The sequence below is a fragment of the Capsicum annuum genome, chromosome 3 (genome assembly GCF_002878395.1).
Source record: "Capsicum annuum cultivar UCD-10X-F1 chromosome 3, UCD10Xv1.1, whole genome shotgun sequence".
In the NCBI taxonomy this organism is placed as follows: domain Eukaryota; kingdom Viridiplantae; phylum Streptophyta; class Magnoliopsida; order Solanales; family Solanaceae; genus Capsicum; species Capsicum annuum.
In genome coordinates this window covers 136806946-136820782 of record NC_061113.1, presented here as the reverse complement: position 1 = coordinate 136820782, position 13837 = coordinate 136806946, and positions in this window count along the sequence as shown.

Below are 13837 nucleotides of genomic sequence, written 5' to 3'. Positions count from 1 at the left end.
TAGTGTGATGGAATTTTGGATTTGAAGTGAAGATAGACATTGGTGAATGATGTAAGGATTTGCGGTACGACTTTGAGGTAGACTTCTGTCCACTCTTGTTTGTAAGATGATGCTTGTTAGTTACTCCATATGAACGTGAATGTTAAGATTGATTATGGGTAGAATGACTTAGTATTGACTATTAAAGTTGGGGGTTAAATGACGGTTTTGACCAGTAAGTTGAAATGCTTAATACCCTTTTTGGATCCTAATGCCTTCTCCCTAGATTAGACTAAATTGTAGCATGAATATGATATAATACTAGGTTTGGGATGTGGTTTATGTGTTGGAATCATGGTTAGTATCATTTACCTTAGTTGGGCTAGTCTAGTGAACTTGAAACCATAATTTGAGTAGAATTGACATAAATGCCCATGTTTCTAGACGAATTTCCTATCATAGGATTGGTTGTGACTTACTTGATATCTAAAAGTTGAATTAGATACCTTAGCCTAGTTTGGGGTATAAGTTGCCTAAATATGGAAATTGAGAATTAGAAGTGGGATTGTTCGGCCCACCTAAGGCCAAGACTTGTGTGGCCTTTACGAACTTATTTATGGATGTTAGACATAGTTGAGAATAGTAAACCTTAGTGTAAGGTTACTTAGTGGTTTGAAGAATAGTGATGGTATTTTTTCCCGGATAATGACTAATGGCTTAGGGCGATGATATTCCTTATAGAAATGATATTGGGCCTTAGAGACGCCAATTCCTCTTACAGATAATATTGGGCCAGTAGAGATGCTATTTCCTCTTAGATATGATATTAGACCATTAGAGATGCTATTTCCTCTTAGATGTGATATTAGGCCTTTAGAGATGTTATTCCTCTTAGATATAATAATTGACCTATAGAGATAATATTCCCCAGAGTCATGATACATGGCCTATAGCTATGAGATGCCTCATAGATGTGATATGCCTCGTAGATATGAGATATGATTATTGATGCATTATGCCTCCTAGAAGTGAGATGCCTAGTATATGTGAGATTATTATAGATATGCTTAATAACTTATAGAGATATTATGTCTCATGAATATGTTATGGCCTATAGTTTTGAGATGATTTATGTATACATGATTATTGATATGAGATTCGGATATCTATGTAGGCCTAAGGCCGTGGTTATGATGTTATAACTATTTTGGCCACATCATTGGGCAAAAGGCCGTGTTATGATACCATTTGGATATTCAGGAAGTGTTTATCCTTGTAAGGGATATGGTAGTAGTTTATGAAAATGCGTATATATTTATATGCACATCTCTCCACTATGGGACATAGGAAGATGCAGTATGACTCTTATGATTTCATTAATTTGGATACTGATGATGGCATGTATAGATTTGGTATATTCATGATCATTATATTTGTGAATAATAAGATTCTAGTTAAAACTATGATCTTATGACTATTCTTCCTAAATAAGAGATTAAAATTCACTTTTCATCTTAAAAATAAATTTCTTTACAATAATAACTGCCTAACTAAATGATTAATTTATGTACCTAAAAGAGGTTAATAATGATGTTTTAAAGAATTGACTGAGATTGATTTCGGTTTATGATTTGACACTATGATTTACTCCGATCGTGAGGTATTCCGACCCGTTCTACACTTTTATAATGATTTAGTCCCAAAGTTCACTTCAGACAATGAACATATGATTTACACCTTTTTATCCATGACTTGTATTTGTGCACCTATTATATGTATACATTGACGTTTGAATGATATGGTTATGTATACACGATAAGGCCGGAGGATATTGTGGTGATGATATTGATACTTGGTAAGGATGAAGGATATTATGATGATGATATTGATACTCGATAAGGTCGGAGGATGTTGACATGATGATGTTGATACTTGACACGGTCGGATGATAATTATATTATTGTTCCTATGTGTACATCTACCGATTCAAGTCTGACTAGCCCTACGTATGGCATATATATATATATATACCTGACAAGGTCGGAGGATAGTTATGATGAGGATGATGATGATGATGTTTATGGTATTGTTAATTCTGTTGTATTCATACTTACTTGTGCATCATCTATCACCAGTATGTGCCTATGTCTATGAGCTTGTATGGGTTAGCTACATAGATATGAGTGATGACTATGCCTTGTGTTGTTATCTGCTAATTGAACCTTCTGTGCTTGGGGCGGTAGGGGTACGTACATGCTCAAATAGCATTTAGTTATATGGAATAGCTAGTTAATCGTGTTGTTATTGATATTGTTATTATCATTATTATGGTCATTGTTATGGCTAGTTTATGACAAATTAGTCTTTGATTCGATATCAAGATTTGAGGTATGATTCTGGTATCTTCTATATTATGAACTCATTGTTATTCATGATCAATTTATGATGAGACATATGGATTAGAAGCCCTGAGAATGTTAGCACTAAATCCTGCTAGGATTATGAGACCTTAAATGAAGATTTGATGATCTAGGTTATACTTCGGGTTGACCTTATATCTATACATATTAATAATTGGATATATGTAACTATGGTATTATCGTATATCCCTTTCTTCCTTTATTCATGTTGTATATTCATTTCTTGGCCTTTTATATAGCTATATGATCTTCTTTTATCCTTCATGTATATATTGGTCAGGGATATACAACGTAGTGTTGAGATTTTTGAGTATGGATGAAATAGGATAGTTCATCCTTGATACGTTCATAGCCTTATTATGTTAGTCTCTTGGGCATCAAAAAGGATAGGTTATCCTTACTATCTCATTGGCTATTTTATGTGGTTCCTGAATACTTGGGTGAAGTTTTTGTTCTGTTTATATTCTATATATATATAAATATCTATTTTAGCTTTGGAGCTTACTTGGCAGTTGCCTAAAGAGTACTATTTATTTGGTACTCATACTATACTTCTGTAGCTTACAGATCAAGTATGGGTTATCACCATTAATGTCATGCAGATTATCCATCGTACGGAGACTTAGAGTGAGCTTCTGACATTGAGAGTATTACTTACCTCCCTCTTATATATTAGACTAGTCTCTATATTGTATACGGAGATAAGTTATATCAAAATAATTCTTTTGATATTTAACTTCTATACTTTTATATTATATTAGAAGCTCTTGTACTGATACCACCAAGTTTTGGGACTTTATTATGTATTTGACCTTCTATTTTAACTATTCCATATTTTTTATGTATATTTTGTAGTCTGTTACTAGCCATTTTGGACTATAGGTTTGGATTGCATACTGGTAGGTTATAGTAGGCGTTATCATGACTTGAGAAATTAGGTCATGACAAATCGGTATTAGAGACAGGTTATAGTTGCAGAAAGTATTGATATTTTACTAGAGTTTTCTCTCAGTGTCAGTTGGCCATCCATTTAGGCTTAAATTATGTTGCTCTCTAGGATTAGAGCCTCAAGAGCTTGTTACTACTGCAGAGAGATCAGTTATTGGACTAGAAAATGTCCATGACATTAGATGTTTAGTCATTCACCCTATTTAGAATAGCCCTGTGATGCTGTGGTATCTTTATTTAGAAATAGTGCACTTGGAGCCTCGATTGATGATTAAGTCGGTTAGTCTGAGTTAGACCCGTTCAGATCTATTCTCCTTTAGATACATTAGATATGTGACTACGGATGTCTCCATGATTGGTATGCTTTTATTTCTCATATTCTTACTTTTTTATCATGTGTGTATTGTGGTCTTCATACCCATCAATAATTATATTCTTAGATGAGCTTGTATTGTTTATTGTGTGCCTTGTTATTGAATTCATAATTATATGACTAATCCCATGATTTATTTATTTTAGTAGTGAATGGAGTAGATCTTTATTAATATAGTTTACCAATATAAGTATAGCATTTAGGTTCGAGTCCCATTTATCTTGGCATATCAGCCTTATTGTGGCCTTCGAGTTGTACATAGTAATGATGTTTATTTGGGTACCGCCTATTCATTATATTGATGTTGATATTGTTATTGCTTTTGCTATCACTGTTTGAGGTTATTGGTATTATTTGATATTATTACTTGATGTAATTGATCCTCGCTAGATAGCTATTTAGACTAATGATGTCTAATTAGTATTTTATTCTTTGTGATCTTATTGGTGGCTTGAGTAGATATAGTTCGATTGGATTATTTCTTTTCATTAGCAGCGACGTTGATTGTTTTCCCTCTTGGTTAGTTATGTTAGATTTATTCGAGAATGTATTATGATTTTGAAGGTAAATTGACCTTCTGTGGCTCTGTATAGTTCTAGAGTTAGAAATTTAGTTATATTGCCTGTCCTTGAGTTGAGATTCTTAGACTTGCCTCCTGGGTACGAATGATTTTGTATTGGCTATCCCTTTCTACATAACCTATTTTGAGCTTGACTAGTTTGAGTCTGTTCTTCTTTTGTGGCTATTTCATCGCTCGATAGTGGGTTTGACTTTGAGATTAAGATGCCCTGAGTTCATCTCTTAGATGTGTTGGGTTCATTCCCTTATGGTGGTTACCATTTTTATTAGTGTGGATATTGGAAGCTCTTTTCATACTGTGATATGGTTTTATCTAGTGGAGTTGGAGAGTTAGAGGTAGGTGGCATTTCCTATAATTGCTTTGTGAGTTGGTAAATTAGAAATTCTCTTTCTTGAGTTTTTGATTTTCTAGTAGTGATCTTGGCTTTGACCTTGGTTTTGAGATTGACATATTTCTTTTTCGGTGATGTGATTCTTTGCAGGATCGAGTGAAGATTGTCCTTCTTATGTGGTTTCAAAAAATCCCCATTTCTGAGTTTGTTTGTCCTGATGAGTCTTGGTGGAGTGTACCTCCTTGATGATATATGCCTATGGCTATTCTCTGTCGAGATGGAGTATTGGACTAGTTATTTCTGGTTTAAGTTGCATTTCTCTAAGTTGCTAGAGTTTTTGCCATTTCTGGTGTAGTTTACACCGTTGGGGGGTTCTTAAGTATGCTTTAATAGTTCATGCCCTCCAGCAGATATGGAGTGAAGATCCTAGATTTTCAGCTGGTGATTTATCCTCTATTGTGATTTTATGCGTCAGCTATGTTTCCATTCTAGCTTGGCAGGATTTGGCACAAGTATGTCTAATTTGGACAGTATATTTGATGTGAGTGTTTGACCTTGGATTGGATTTTTGGGTCAATTTTGACTTGATGGTTTAGAATGGAGATTTGGAAGTTATGATAGATTTGGAGCATGAATGCCTGTCCATCTTTAGGTTTGATTTGGGTAGTTGCGATCAACTGATTCAAACTTGGTGTTGAGATTTCATCTTGGAGTTAAAGAGATTAAGTGCAACCTTCGTTTTAGATTTTCCTCCATTTGGATTTCATTTATAGACTGGTTGATTCTACTCTATGGTTGCCTATTCAGTCTTCTTGACTTTGGATAGATTATAGTCGATGTGCATTCAGATGATAGCCCATGGATTCGGTATTGTTTCTTTTAGTTTTGACCTCTAGTTGCCAATTTTCTTTGGGAATTTTGGATGATTTACTCAGTGGGGGTAGTATGCTTGATTTGGATTCATTATCGATTCATTCTCAATTGATGGGACATCTTGGAGCGGATTGTTCAGGATGAGTAGTTATGCCTTGATCTTTTGGATTTCAGTTTGATTATCACCTAGACTAGTTGTAGCATATGCATAGATTGTATTCCTTGGTTATCTCTATTTGTGAGCCTAAATAATACCTTATGGGCTTATTTTTGTGTTTTCCATATAGACTTTCAGTGGATCATTTCTAGTTCTTTGTAATGAGTTTGCGCAGATAACACTCGGGTAGTTTTCCTCTTGGTTCGGAGTAGATAGCAAGTATGGATTGGTAAAGGAAGGTTATAGCTAGATTTGGAGTCGGTGGTATGACTCATGTATTGGGATGGTTTTTGCTTGGATGGGACTTCATAGATTTGCATGGATATCGAGATGGTAGTAGTGTGTTGTGGTTCAGATTGTCATGTATCAACCTTTTCAGTTTAGTTAAAGGCCAGTTAGTGATGGAAGTTATGTTTTCGCTATTTGGAAGTGAAGTGAGAGTGCTGGTTGGAAACGGATACCTATGGTAAAATCCCTTGCAAGTGTTCTTTTCGTGGAGGTTATCTGAGAAGTCGTGCATAAAGCTTGCGGGCCTAATATCCCACCCCTTCAAACTTTTAAGATTCTTTCTATCCATTGACTTTTGGGGACAAAAGTCCTTTTAGTAGTGGATATTGTAATGACCCTTCCAGTCATTTTACATAATTCCATTTATTTTCATTCTTTGAGCTTCTCTATAGCTTCCCCAAGTCATTTATGACTTGCTGGGACTGACAGTTCATTTACTAGGAAGTTTGTTTGGTTTTTAGAACCAATTCCCAAATTAGAAGTCTTCGTTGGTTCCAAATGGCCACCGGGCAAAAACTTTAGTAAAACAATCTCGTATGCAAATTCTGACTGCACTAGCATCTCCTGAATATCAATTTTAGGCTGGGTAGACCTTTAGTTTGGGTCCAATGCACCCAAGCTTATTTCGACCTATTGGTTGGAAAGTTAAAAATTTGGAAATATGAGTGTGGGACCTATATTTGGTCAAAACCACCTTGAATCAAAAATCTGACTTTGCCAATACATCTGGAATGTCAAATTTAGTGTGGTTAAAAAGTTTATTTGCGAGAATAAAATTCTGAATGAATCCCGAGGCATGGCTATTATAGTCCTAGCGACGGCGATCACGACTCTCTTTGCCTGAGGGATCTATAAGTAGACCCCAATGTTGCGAATTTAGGCATTTTCTCTTTATCCTTGAGAGCTAAAGACCCTAAATAAGTGTGCTAACTCAAAAGTTAGTCTTGTGGGTGACTTGTGAGCTTCCTAAATATCTATTATCGTGATTATCATTTGATTTAAGGTAAGATTACATCAAATTCTTAGTGAATTTCCTTAGTTTTGACCCAAAGCCCCAATATAGCTTAGAGATTGATTTTAGCCTTAAGTTTGCTTGATTTTCACCCATTTCTTGAGGGTTATGATTTCTTGTTCATGTATGAACGTTGGGTTGACCCTGGAAACATGATTTCTATAAGTGGGACTCACTTGGGGTTTTTTAGTGTCGTTAATGAACCCAAAGTACAATGGTGCAATATGGATATCGTTATTTTCATATTGATGAGTATATTACAATTTTGATAGTGTGATGGCATTTTGGGATTTTGAAGTGAAGATAGTCATGGGTAAATGATGTAAGGATTTGCGGTTCGACTTTGAGGCAGGCTTCTGTCCACTCTTCTTCGTAAGATGATGCATGTTATATATTCCATGTGAATGCTAAGATTGATTATGGGTATAATGACTTAGTATTGAATATTGAAGTTGGGGGCGGGGGGGGGGGGGGGGGGAGATGGGGGGTTTGGCTTGTAGGTTGAAATATTTAATACCCTTTTTGGATCCTATTGCCTTCTTCATAAATTGGACTAAATTATAGCATGGATATGACATAATTCTTGGTTTAGGATGTTGTTTATGTGTTAGAATCATAGTTAGTATGAATAACCTTAGTTGGGCTGAATCATGGTTAGTATGATTAACCTTAGTTGGGCTAGTCTAGTAATCTTAAAATCGTAATTTGGGTAGAATTGACATAAATGCCCATGTTTCTAGATGAAGTTCCTATCTTAGGATTGATTATGACTTCCTTGACATCTAAAAGTTGAACTAGATACCTTAGTTTAGTTTGGGGAATAAGTTGCCTAAATATGGAAATTGAGGATTAGAAGTAGGATCGTCCGACCCACCTTAGGCGAAGACTTGTGTTAGCCTTTGTGGACTTATTTACAAATTTTAGGCATAGTTGAGACTACCAAAACTTAGTGTAAAGTTACTTGGTGGTTTGCCGAATAGTGATGGTATTTTTCCACAGATAATGACTAATGGCTTATGGCCATGATATTCCTTATAGAAATGATATTGGGCCTTTAGAGACGCTAATTTCTCTTAGATATGATATTGGGCCATTAGAGAGCTATTTTGTCTTAGACATGATATTGGGCCATTAGAGATGCTATTTCTCTTAGATGTGATATTGGGCCTTTAGAGATGTTATTCGTCTTAGATATGATAATTGACCTACAGAGATGATATTCCTCATAGTCATGATACATGACCTATAGATACGAGATGCTACATAGATGTGATATACCTCGTAGTTATGGGAATGCTTGTTGATGCATTGTGCCTCCTAAAAGTGAGATGCCTCCTATATGTGGGATGATTATAGATATGGTTCATAGCTTATTGAGATGTTATGCCTCGTGAATATGCTATGGCCTATAGTTATGAGATAATTTATATATACATGATTATTGAAATGAGATCCAGATACGTATGTGGGCTAAGGCCGTGATTATAATGTTATGATTATTCCGGACACATTATTAGGCCAAAGGCTGTGTTATGATATTGGTTGGATATCCGAAAAGTTTTTATCCTTGTAAGGCATACGTTTGTAGTTTATGAAAATATGTACATATTTATATGCATATCTCTCCGTTATGGGACAAAGGAAGATGCAGTATGATGCTTATGGTTTTATTGATTTGGATACTGGTGATGTCATGCATAAATTTTGTACATCATGATCATTATATTTATAAATGATGTGATTCTAGTTAAACTATGATCTTATGACTATTCTTCCTAAATAAGAGATTAAAACCTACTTTTCATCATTAAAATAGATTTCCTTACAATAATAACTATCTAACTAAATGAGAATTGACCGAGACCGATTCCGATACATAATTTACTCAGATCTTGATGTATTTCAACCCTTTCTACACTTTTATAATGATTTGGTCCTGAAGTTCACTTTAGGCAATAGGCTTGTGGATTTACACTCTTTTAGCCACGACTTGAGTCCGTGCACATATTATATATATACATTGATGGTTTGGATGATATACTTATATATACCCAACAAGGTTGGAGGATATTGTGATGATGATATTAATACCCATCAAGGCCGGAGGATATTGTGATGATGATATTGATACCCGACAAGGTTGAAGGACGTTGAGATGATGGTATTGATACCCAATAAGACCAGAGAATGATTATATTGATGTACCTATATATATATATATATATATATATATATATATATATATATATATATTGTAAAGCCCTTAAAATTTTGGATATTTTATTTAGCCTTCTTGTCCTTAAAATATCGATATTTAACTCAAATTATGTTTAGAGATGTTAAGAGTGTAACCCGAAAGAGTTTTAGAATTTTCAGACGGGGTTCGGGGTGGTTTTGGGTCACGGAGGAAGTAAGCCTCTGATATATTGGTGTGCCATGGATGTTAGTCTCCGCGATAACCTTCGTGACATAGAAGATAATCACCACGATAAGGTCCATGATACGGAGGCTGGACCTCCACGATATGGTTCATCCCATGGACCTATAGTAATTTTGGGCTGTCTTGTTCTTTTTAAAGAGGGATGAGGGGTAAAGGGGTCCTTTCACTTATAAATAATTTTTAATTGCTATAAAGACGTATTTCTATCTTTTTCAATATACAAAGGCCTACCTCATTACCCTCAGCCATCCTCTCTAGAATTTTTCTTTTCAACTCAAGGCTAGGGTTCATGGAGGTGATCATCTAGGGTCCTAATGGTGTGGTTTTCTTTGAATTCCTTGGAAATTAAGTCTTGTACCTCTTTCCCTATACTTGTATTTTATTAATGACATAAAAATTGGTTTATTATTCATGGTTTTGTTGTTGGGTTTAGAATGTATTTGGTTTAAATGTTTTCCCATGATTATTATAGAATTGTTATTCATTGAATTGATGATTTATAAAATCTTTGGGTGTATAGGGACGGTGAATGAATTTATGGGTACAATGGATTCCCCAAATAAATGGTTTTTGTATGGAAATTGATAATAACCTCGGACCACCTACATAATTGGTTTTGGAATATGATTTATCACTTGGTTTGACTATTCTTTTTGAAAAGTTGCATTGCATAAATGGTGAATGGAACATGAATTGGTTTGGTTTCAAATGGTATTGGAAAGGCCTCGGTGTCCATGGCTTTAGTTTTGAATTGGAAATTATGGAGTCAACTTGATTTAAAGGTTTTGTATGAAAAAATGGAATATATTTGCAAGCTCTAATTTTGGTATGACGATACCAACGGGAAATGCCTCAATGAAAGACTCCTTGATAAATGGTTGGGAATATGTAAATGGTTTTAATATGGGCTTCAAGGGGGTTGTGTAGACTAATATTAGAAACTCATATTTGTCGATGTGGAGTTTGGTCATGGTGTTCGTGTGCATGAGACACACTTTATATTTTGGGGAAGCTGAAACCATATAGCCCGTGGGTGCCTTTAGGATGGCAGAGCTACATAGTCCAGGTTAATGATTAAAAAATTCATGCTAAACCTTTTTTTTTTTCACAGCATATGATATACATATATATGTACGTTTTACAATGATGTTGTGCATTGGGTTTTACTAGTATTCATATTAAGGATTATGACATTACTTTACTACTTTATCTCTGAGTTACATGTTAACTCTCCAACCACTTACCATTTTCAGACACTGTATCCCCACGCGACATAGGATTCAAAGGCAAGTCTACCTTTTTTGTACAGTGATCAGGTATTCGTGGTTAGATCGAGAGTTGACTTAAAGTGGTGAACTTTCATCCTTTATAAGACTTTATTTCATGTTTTGATTTCCTTTGTCTTAGACTTTATCTTATATTTGTTTTGGCAATGGTCGGGGAGATGTCCTGATATTTTACTGATATTCGATTTGAGGCTTTTTTGGACTTCTGTGAATATGGGCTTTATGGTTGATGTTCGGTATTTGTTTTGGTATTGTGGATGGTTTTTGGATATTGATCTCATATAGACTTTTGTGTTTATCTTTACTATCTTGTCATATATATATATATATATATTTGTTATGTTGGAATAGGCTAAGAGGGTGGTCTGCAATCCTCGATAGACTTGAGATACCCTTTATGGCCAGGCCCTAGTTTGGGTCGTGAAAAAGTTGGTATCAAAACCTAGGTTTTAGTGACATGGGGTGTCCACAAACCTGTGTCAAGTAGAGTCTCTTTTATAGATATGTAGCATGCCATACTTATATAAGAGAGGCTACGAGGCACTTAAGAATGTTTTCCTTTCTTGTTTGTGTTATTTTCATGCTATAGAGTCTAAGGTATTGGATTCCTCTAACTCCCATTTATTCGCCTTTTAGATCACGCCTCCTAGACGATCTGAAGATCATGGAAACTTATCTATCTCGCCTGAGGATAATATTGGCAGATCTCTTTCAACTTATGGGCTATAGATCTGGAATAGGGTCGCTACTTCTGATTGTCTCCGTAGAGTCCAACCTGCCTCCACTGATCCTTCTCAAGAGGGTGACACTCCTGTTCAGTCACCTCAAGGAGATATCACTAATGCTGAGTTCCGCCAATCTATTTATCTGTTGTTTCTGTTGGTGATATCTCGTTAGATGATTTCTTCTGGTATTGCTGGGAGTTCAATTGAGGCTACTAGATTTGGCCAATTTATAAGGTTAAGCCCTCTGACTTTCACCGGTACTAAGGTCGAGGAGGATTGATGTTGGGTGTATTTATGCACTCTAGTGTCACTACTCTAGCTTATTTTGCCTTGTTTTGAGGATAGCTTGAGTTCTTAAGGTTTAATATTGATGTAAATAAGATTCTAGGTGATAATGAGTGTCATTACAATGTGCAAAGTGTATTCTAAACAAGTTTGGATTTAATTTGATCACTTAGAGTTCAATCAATGAAACTAGTGTTACTAACTTGAGCCAGGTGTTTGTCTAGTCACTTTTGTTGGATACTATTGTGTTTAATGTGTTCTAAATGGTTTTAATAGTGTTATTATATGTGGAATAACTTGTTAATAGTGTACAAAGTTCAAGCAAGTCAAGTAAAAAGTTGAAATTTGCCTAGTCTAAGCTCTTGTTTTTGATTTGTTGTGATGGATGTTGTGTTGTTTGAACCTCTAATTTGTATGGTGTATTCTTGTAGGATATTTTGTGAGCTTAATATGATGATATATAGATGATTTGGAGGCTGTAAAACCATTTGAAAGACACCACAAAGACTTGGGTAGAAGGAGGAACATTCAACACTTAACCAAATTTCAAGATGCAATTTCAAGAGAGGTGTCGCGATGAGCTCGCGATGCGACACCCACACATATCTCCATAGCTTGAGACTCGGCCTCCACAAAAGTCTCCTGAGCCCGCGACACGACTCCCACATATGTCTCTAGCTTGTGCATCGTGAGGTCCAATCAATACACGACAAAAAAAGTACAATTTGAATCCTATATGGCTGGGACTTGTTGTCTACTATAAATATATCTTTCTACTTGTTATTAATCATATTGGAACGTATTGGAGCATCAAGGAGGATTATATAACGTCATAACTTAGGTTTTTATCATTTTAAGTTAGTTCATTCGTGTCCTTAGTCGTTAATTGCAATATAGTGATTACGATTACGACTATGCGTCGCTAACACCCTCTTTCCGGGGTTGAAGCCGAATACATGAGTACTATTGTTTTGATTTTAGTTCATTGATTTGCTTATCATTGTTGGTTGTGTGTTCAATCTTATTTTAACTATTTTTAGGCTTGATCACCAATAGAATACTCCCATTGTCAACCTTGTGAACTCGGGAGAGGGAATAGGGAGATAGAACGTGGGATTCAACAATGTATGGTTCGTAGTCTTTTATGAAATAAGGAATATGAATTAGTGTCTAGGACAAGGATGTACTTAGATACCGTACCTGATTCAAATGTAGATGATAGCTTAAAGAACTTAATTGGATTATTATATCCCCGTCAATGATGTAGTTGTAATATCCATATTAGGTAATTGGGTTAGAGGTCGAGAGACCATGATCATGCGATTAATCCTACGAATCGATAACCAAGATAAGTGAATTGATGAATGAAAGTCAATAACATAGTACTATTTTTCAAAGTGCTTCAACCCTACGTTTTAATCCCATTGATTGTCCAAGATCTTTACTTTACGCACTATTTATTTTACTTGCAATTTGCAAAATCCAATCTCTCTTTAGGTTACTTTTACACCACTTGAATCTAAATTGTGAACTAAAATAGAACCATTGTTTAACCAAGTCCCAGTGGGATCGATACATAGCTTTAATTAGGCCACTTTACTACTTGATAAGACCACGTACACTTGCGTGTGTGCTGTCAAGTTTTTGGAGCCGTTGCCAGGGACCTGTTATTTAGTAATTGTTTTTTTAGTTTTACTTTTAGATTTATTTGGTGTTTTTACTTTTGGTCTTGGTTTTGTTATTGCAGAAAATAGGTTTTTGGGTTGATAAGCTGGCATGGGCTCGGGAATTAGTTAAACCAAACCCAGAATCCGAGCAACTTTACTATCAACAAAGAAGAGAAGCAATCCTTCCCCCCTAAATTCCTCAAATCACAGAAGATCAAGAGAATCCTGCTATAATGGATGTAGAACAATAGGCACGCAGGACTGTGAGGGAAGTGGCAGTCCTACTTCCGACTAATTTGACTTCCCCAATTCAAAGACCGTCTACTGGGGGAATTTCGAGTTTAAGCACAACATGGCCCAGCTTCTTATCAGCAGAGAAAATTTGCAGGGATTTCGCACGAGGATCCACAAGTCCACTTGCAGACTTTCATTGAGTTTACTAACACATTCATTCTGACTGGGGTGAGTATAGA